The following is an 8,387-nucleotide window of genomic DNA, read 5'->3' as shown; positions in this document are numbered from 1 at the left end:
TGTGTGTGTGTGTGTTTCTTTAATAATATACAATGAAAAAAAATAATAATAAAAAAAAAAATATATATATAAATATATATAAATAATTGTACGTATGTATGTGTATTTACATTTTGTTTACTATTATTACTAATATTATTCTTCTTAACGAGTCACTGGAACTGTGAAAATAGAAAACCCCTAGTGTATCACTGTACAAGACCCTGCCCATTTCTTCCTATATAATTTGTTTTATATTATTCTTTATAATCACGCATTCTCATTGATCATCATATAGGTCTATTCCATTATGCATTGCGTTAGTATTGCACAGCTGAAACAAGCGTAGTCCAGAGTAGAGGTAATTAAGCACGTTTTTATTTGTTTTACTTTCACAGGAACATGAGATATGCCGCCCAGCTTTTAATGAATAGGTACCGTGGTTCGCTCTCTTTCTTTTCAAATACAAATAGCACACATACGCACACACAATGAGCGACTCGGCCCACTCTTGGCACCGTCAGGCCTCATTGTTGCCAGTCCTGTGGAGGTGGTGCGGTTAGTGGATGTGGAAGCTAAATTAGCCTCTACCCCAGGCTGTAGGCCTTCCCGAGGGGGGTCCGCACTGCCCTGTGAGTAAGCTTGTACTGTGCCTGCCCTTGACATGCCTTCTCCATGGACGGTGGGACAGAGGGGTGCGGTGCCAGCAAGCTGAATGGCACAAACCCGTGCCAGATGGTACCAGCTGCGACGAAACGTTCTCTGCGGTGGACACCTGTCCACTCCGCGCACCTCCAGGAGCCATCAGCTCCCGCCCTAAAGAGGCGTCAGCGGGAAATGAGGCGCTAACCCGGGAGTGAAAAGCCTGAGGGCCCTTGCCGGGTGCATGCCGGGTCCTCACCGAGCCACTCTAATGAGGACGAGAGCCCGAGCCAAGACACGTTTAGCAGCCATGCTGTTTACTTTATCATCATTACTCAACGTGACCCTGGCCTCCACGAGCCTGCGACGATGCCGCGGCCAGGACGTGTCGCCGGGTTGAACAGACAGTCGGCACATCTGACTCCGGGCCGAGAGACAAAGGGCATGCTGGGACTGGGCACAGAGCGTTTGTGTATTTGTGGAGGCCATCACTCAGTGAACGTCGCGTGAGGTTTGTGAACAATATGGAAGTTAAACCACAGATTCTGTCATTTTTACTAAATCTGACCTGTGTTTTTTAAGAATATCCTGGCACTCTTTTCAATATGAATAAAGGAGAACTGAGGCTATCAAGCTCTACAGTTACAAAAAAGCACTACCAAAAAAAAGTAAATATGGCACTTTATTAAATTTTTTAAGTCATAATGATAATCTCGCCTTGACATGTTCATAAGTTAAGTAGCAATGCGTGATTCATAAATTAATTGCTTTTTGAGTCAAATACGTTCTATGAATCAGTTGATTCAGTACATAAAACCAGTCTGAGGCCCTGTCAACACGAACGCGGTTATTTTTAAAACCTTTTTCTACACGGTTTGGCCATTCGTCCACATGCAAACGCACCAACAGGTCACTAAAACCGAACATTTTTGAAAACTCCTGCCAGGGTGAAGATTTTCAAAAACTCCGGTTGCAGTGTTATCGTGTAGACAGCGAAACCGAAGTTCCTCTTCAGGAACTCGAGCTGCGTCGGAGAATGCTTTGGGAACGCCTTCTGTGACTACGCTCTGAATTGCATGTGAAATGAGTCCAATAGCTGTATCAAGCTCTACAGTTACAAAAAAGCACTACCAAAAAAAAGTAAATATGGCACTTTATTAAATTTTTTAAGTCATAATGATAATCTCGCCTTGACATGTTCATAAGTTAAGTAGCAATGCGTGATTCATAAATGAATTGCTTTTTGAGTCAAATACGTTCTATGAATCAGTTGATTCAGTACATAAAACCAGTCTGAGGCCCTGTCAACACGAACGCGGTTATTTTTAAAACCTTTTTCTACACGGTTTGGCCATTCGTCCACATGCAAACGCACACAACAGGTCACTAAAACCGAACATTTTTGAAAACTCCTGCCAGGGTGAAGATTTTCAAAAACTCCGGTTGCAGTGTTATCGTGTAGACAGCGAAACCGAAGTTCCTCTTCAGGAACTCGAGCTGCGTCGGAGAATGCTTTGGGAACGCCTTCTGTGACTACGCTCTGAATTGCATGTGAAATGAGTCCAATAGCTGGGCGAGACGTCACGGGCGGGTGACGTCATGACCAGGAAGCTATAAAAGCACGTGCGGCAGAGCCGTCAGCTTTCTGTCATTCAGCAAGCGCTCTGTGTGTGTGTAATATCTGTTTGTGAGTCTTATGTAGTGTTGTCTGTCACAAAATCACAAGACAAAACCAAACACCTAAGGTGTGGCGGCCTCCAAGGCCTTCTTGGCAGGTGTCTCGATGCAGGACATCTGCGACACTGCGGGATGGTCCACGCCCCTAACCTTTGTCTATGACTTAGAAATGCGAGCCACTCCTGGCTCTTCTGTTCTCTCGCCCTAGCTGTGCAGGCTTCCACACTGGGCAGAGATTTGAAAGTCTGGGGGCGTGGGCATTCTCGTTCCCAAAGCGTTCTCCGATGCAGCTCGAGTTGTATGTAACCATGGTTCCTCGAGGGAACGAGACGCTGCGTCTCGGTGCCATACTTCCGGCATCCCTGCCAGCGCTTGCTTCATTCCTGAAGCTGACACCGGCTCCGCCGCACGTGCTTTTATAGCTTCCTGGTCAATAAATGTTTACAATTTTTTAAATGTAAGATTACGTTCTTTCTCCCTTTCAAAAAAAAAAAAATAATAATAATAATATTTTAAAAAATCATCTCTGAGGGCCCATATCTTGGCAGTGTGTGAGTCTTTTCTCTGTAGCCTACAGCTCGTTCAGGGATATTAAAGAGTCATTAGATGGAGGGCGTCCTCAGGGAATACTTCAATATGAAGCTCTGTGGTGTCACAGCCCATGTTATTTGTGTGTAAGTGACACTTACCTGCAAGACATGACATGAATTAAACACAGTTCTGTACCTTCCAGTCTTTTAGCATGCTGCCTTCTTACATAGAATAACCTTTTACATATTCCAGTCTGAATTTTATTTTTATTTTTAGTGAGTAAATTGCCCTCAACTGAAGAGGGAAGCAGAAGTAATAACTGGAATTGCGAGGCCGGAATTGAGTTGTCCGGTGGCAAGTGTTGTTGGCATGGATGAATATAAATTGAAAGGTATATTGGGACGTTTGTGGACTGGACCGTGAACGAGATCCTCACTCTTTTAGGTCCAGGTCAGCGGCGGCACGTTAAAATGTGCATATACGGATCTGATTAGCAATGTTGCACTAGCATTCACCAATGGGAATGAGGTAGAAAGAGAAAGATTTGTTTTCACAGCGGGACGGCTTTTCATAGGGAGATAAAAGAGAAAACATGGAGTGTGGAGTCAGGTTGGGTGGCTGTCTCTCTGTAGCGATGGCTCTTCAGATGTTCACCGACCGAATCCCCACTCTTTGCACCACGGCCTCCTTCCTGCCTTCACCCACCGGGCGTAAACACAGCGAGATCAGTAGCGTGTTAAAACGGCACCCCGTCATGTTCGCGATCTGCCTGTGTTCTCTTCTGTTTGGGTTTTCATGTCATACCGTAGATAAAATAAGCCCCACGCAGCGAAGCCCCGTTATGTCCTCGCAGTAATTGATTTGCATTTAATTGTTTCTTGATGGCTTGAGGCTGCTGAAAACGGGACGATGTGCATCTGAGTCCGAATTTTGAACGTGCATCTTTCCGGGTGGCTATTTGTGTTCGCAGTCAATTTTTTCCCATTAGGTTGGAGTGAGGATTTTGATAAAACATGAAGGTACTTTCTGTAATACTTTTTTGGTTGTCGTTTTATCGATCAGCCATTCCCCGGGGAGGCCCTTACTGCGGGAGGCAATTATGAAATCAGAACAAAGACTTGGATAAAACAAGATATTACACTCGCACAGTTGGCTGCTTGTTCCATTTCTTTACAAGACTGACGAGATCTTTCTTTCTCTCTTTTCCAATATCGGATGCAGTCAGAGGGAGTGAGGGTGAGAAAAAGAAGAAAAATACATCAATGTTTTTTGTGGAAAATGCCAGAGACCTTTAGTGTGTGGCAATTTCAAAATTATAATCGAAATTATAAAATTGATGTTCCTTGATGATGATTGTAGCTGTGGAGCTCATTCTAGCTGCGCTGAAATACACAATACAGCAGCAGCATTTATGATTTGAAACACATTAGAGCTCAGCTACCTTAGTTTACGGCGAAGATGTAAAAGTAGGGTCAGAAAAATGAAAATGTTCTGTGAAAGTGTTTAACCTTCAAAAAATGTTAATAACAGACAACCACATTAGGCCAAAGTAAACTACAGTAGTCAACATTTGAAGTGGATCAAAACCTTTCATCAAAGATGTCCTGAAACCAAAACAATACCCGTTCTTGTCTTAGGACAACTTTGATGAACTTCTTTGATCCACTTCAAATGTTTACTACTGTATATACGCTACCGCTGAAAACTTTGAGGCTGATAAGATTTTTTTGATGTTTCTGGATTTATATTTTATGCTCACCAAGGTTGAATTTATGTGATCAAAAATTCAGTAAAAACAGTAATATTGTGAAATATTATTATAATTTAAAATAACTGTTTCCTATTTGAATATATTTTAAAATATAATTTATTCTTGTGATGTAAAGCAGAATTTTTAGCATCATTACTCCAATCTTGAGTGTCGCATAATCCTTCAGAAATCATTCTGATTTGCTGCTCAAAAAACATTATTGTCATCAATGTTGAAAACAGTTCTGCTGCGTAATATTTTTGTGGAAACCTTGATACTTTTTTCTGGATTATTTGATGAATAAAAAGGTCAAAAGAACAGCATGTATTAAAAATATAAATATTTTGTAACATTTTAAATGTCACTTTTAATTAATGTAATGGGGTAGTTGATTAGTAGTTAAAAGTATTTCTTTCTTTCAAAAAAGACAGCATTTGTATATTTATATGTATGATTTTTGATCATTTCCCAGCATTAAACAATCATCAAATTAGATTTATAACATTTAAAGAAAAATGCATACTGTACATTGCACCCAAAGTGCACAATATGTTTGAAATCAATTACTGGTTTAGTTTGGATAATTATTGATTAACATATTTGTATATAAATTAAAGTTTTTGTTTTTACTGAAGGTTGGATAACAGGGTTGAAAGTTTGAGCTTAAGAAATCTAGTAAATACTTATATGTATGTAAAAAATTTTGAAAGGTCAAGCCCTCTTGAATGGGACAAGCCTCAATCTCCATTTCCAGAGTGGGATACAAACATTTTATGTGTTCTTTTCATGCTAGATGCATTTTTTGCTATACAATAGTTTACCTAAGATGTCTACCATTTCTGATAACATTTGTGTCTCTAATTTTGTCCTAATGCAGTAAGACACCAAGGCTGTGCTGTATTGTGAATCCACTCCATCTTACCTAACAAAGTCACGAAATAGCCCAGCCTTGCTTGCTTTTCTTTATGAGGCAGAGCGAGGGCCCGCTTCACACGCCTGATATGAATTTCACCTGCAGTATATTTATATATTGCATTATTATGAGGCCCTCTCTGACATGGAGCAGATGGCGCTGATGCAGGTGGTAGCCGGTGTTTAAAAGGTGTGTGCATATGCACCCCGTTCATCCCTTTTGTTCCAGTTAGACGTGTGTGGCCCGGGCTCTAATGGTGCTAAAATCGCCTTTTGGAAGGCGGCACCTTGCCAAATCAGATCTGTGAGTGTTGAGGTAATAGCGTGGGATTGATCGTCGGACAGACGGCCGTGGCGGTGTTGTGCAACCCCTCCGGTGACGCTGTTTGCGTGTCCCTTTCAGAATTGTTAATAGATTTTCCTCATTTGTGCGAGACACCGCAAACACTCGGCCGAGACATTTCCGGAAGCCAGACGGCGACATACGACGCAAGAGCTAATATAACGTTAAAACCACGCTGAAATAGCATCAGGAACGACTGCGACTTGCACCTCTTGACAGCATCGCAGCTGTAGACTAGCAGTAGTAATCCTCCAGTGGCAGTTTTAATTATCGGCACGGCTCTACTATCAGCAAGTGTGTAATTATGTGTCAGCTCGCTGGCTGCTGGGTATGAAGGGTGAAAGTGAGAGATATGATGATTGTTGAAACTGGCGAGTCGTATTTAAACAATCCGGAGCGTGTGAGGGGTTCTGTCATTAAGCAGACAGAGGCCGACCCGTCCTGTCGCTCACCATCTCACTTGTGCAGATTTTTATTTTTTTTCACTCTCTCTGTTTGTGTGTCTTCACAGGACGTCACGCTTATAGGAGGAGCACGGGGCAGGAAGTGGCTGAAGGTGTGGTGAGAATGTGACACTCTGAAGGTTTCTCTTTTTAAGTCAAACACACACTCACTCACTTGTACATGCGCACCGCGTGCCATTTCTCAGTCATGGTTTTAACGCACTTGCATGTTTAAATCAGCTTGCTGTAGGCGTTTATCTGTTTAATATTTATTTCTGTACTTTTTATTTCATCCATGCCTTTTTTTTCAACGCAATGATACTTTGACTTCAGGAATTGGAACTTAAAAGCAAAAGCAGTGTGATGCAAAATGAAGCAAGCATCTGGGGAATTAAAACTGGATGTCATAGCAAGTTTAAAGGCTTCACAAACAGTTATTAAAAAATAAAACATAATAAACATACTTTTAATTAGGAATCCAAATCATAAAGAATTTAATGATCCTGGTTCTTAAATAATTCCATTAATGATTGTTTAGTGATTTTTAGGAATAAATCATTGGAAATTAGAAATTTAATTTAAAAGATTTTAGGTTCACGTTTATGAATATATGTTTAAGAGAAAGTTTGTATATGTTCATAAAAGCTTCATGCGTAGTATGTATAAAATAATTAGCTTTTAGTTTTAGATGCCTTTAGTTTTCATCTCACAGAATACTTTCCAAAAATATTTCATGTCAACTATCTGCATATAAATGTGTGTAATTCAACTTATTTGTCCTCTTGCAGTTATTCATTCTTTCATTCATACACAAATGTCTGGAATATCTAATTCTGATTGATCAATTGACTATTTTTATTATCCAAATACCTTTGTATAATGAGCACAATGTTTGTTTGTTTTTTGTTCCAGGCAACAATTTCTTACAATGCAGTGCTAGTTAGTGGAAGCTATAATCTAATAGTTTTAATTCAGTAGTTCATATACTTATGTTTTATGTCCATTTTACACTACCAATCAAAAGTTTGGAAGAATTAACATCAGTGTTTTTTGAAAAGAAGTCTCTTGTGCTCATCAAGGCTGCATGTATTGGATAAAAATATAGTAAAAACAGTAATATTGTGAAATATTTTTAGAATTTATAATACCTCATTTCTATTTTAATATATTTCGAAATGTAATTTATTCCTGTGATCAAATCTGAATTTTCAGCATCATTACTCCAGTCTTCAGTGTCACAGGATCCTTCAAAAAGCATTCTAATATGCTGATTTTCTGCTCAAGAAACAATTCTAATTATTATCAATTTTGAAAAGTTGTGCTCCATTCGAAATTGTGGCTATTTCTTTTTTTTTTTTTTTTTTAATTGAAAGAAGCCTAAATATGCTGGGTTTTATTGGGCGTTGAGAGACTGGTCACATGACCTGTTCTCCTGCTGTGAGATTCTCTTCTCCTGAATGAGTCCCCATTAGACAGCAAAACGCACCTTTGATATGATGAACTGTAATACATGCTCCTCCTTTTCTTTCCAGCATTCACACCAGGGGTCTGTGATGTTGGCTTTGGTGATTCGGCCTTAGGCGCGGGTGGCATGTTGTCCAAAGACATTATTGGTAATGTTTGCCGACTCTATGATCAAATATTGATTATATCACAGATGCCTGAGATTAAAGTTTGGGTTTTTGCAGACAATAATATGGTGTTTCCCAAGGACGAGAAGGAGCTATCCATACCATAGTGAAAGGCATTATTACCTGCAGTCCCACCTCTGCACTCCAGAATAATGAAAATCTGCAACATCGAGGCCTCGGAGGATTAATTAGTTGAACACCTCAGAGACGGGATGATTTATTTTGATTTACATAACAGAACAAGTGGACCAGGCAGCGGCCCGTTCATAAAATAAAGTCCACATGTCTTTTACTATGGCAAACGCGCCTCGGTCGTTTAACTAGGGGAGCTTTAGACGTTGAAAATAGCCGTGACTCTGGCCTCTGCGGGCTCCGTCTGTAGCCTGATGCAAAAAGGTGACAGAAGTACAGGCTTAATTTAAAGAGCAATTTTCGCCCCCTGGGGTTTCTATGATAAAGGCATCTGACAACAGTGCTCC

This window comes from Sinocyclocheilus grahami, unplaced genomic scaffold (assembly GCF_001515645.1).
Source record: "Sinocyclocheilus grahami isolate Dianchi unplaced genomic scaffold, SAMN03320097.WGS_v1.1 scaffold41.1, whole genome shotgun sequence".
Taxonomy (NCBI): domain Eukaryota; kingdom Metazoa; phylum Chordata; class Actinopteri; order Cypriniformes; family Cyprinidae; genus Sinocyclocheilus; species Sinocyclocheilus grahami.
The sequence above is the reverse complement of the archived record's forward strand: the minus strand, read 5'-3'. Positions refer to the sequence as shown.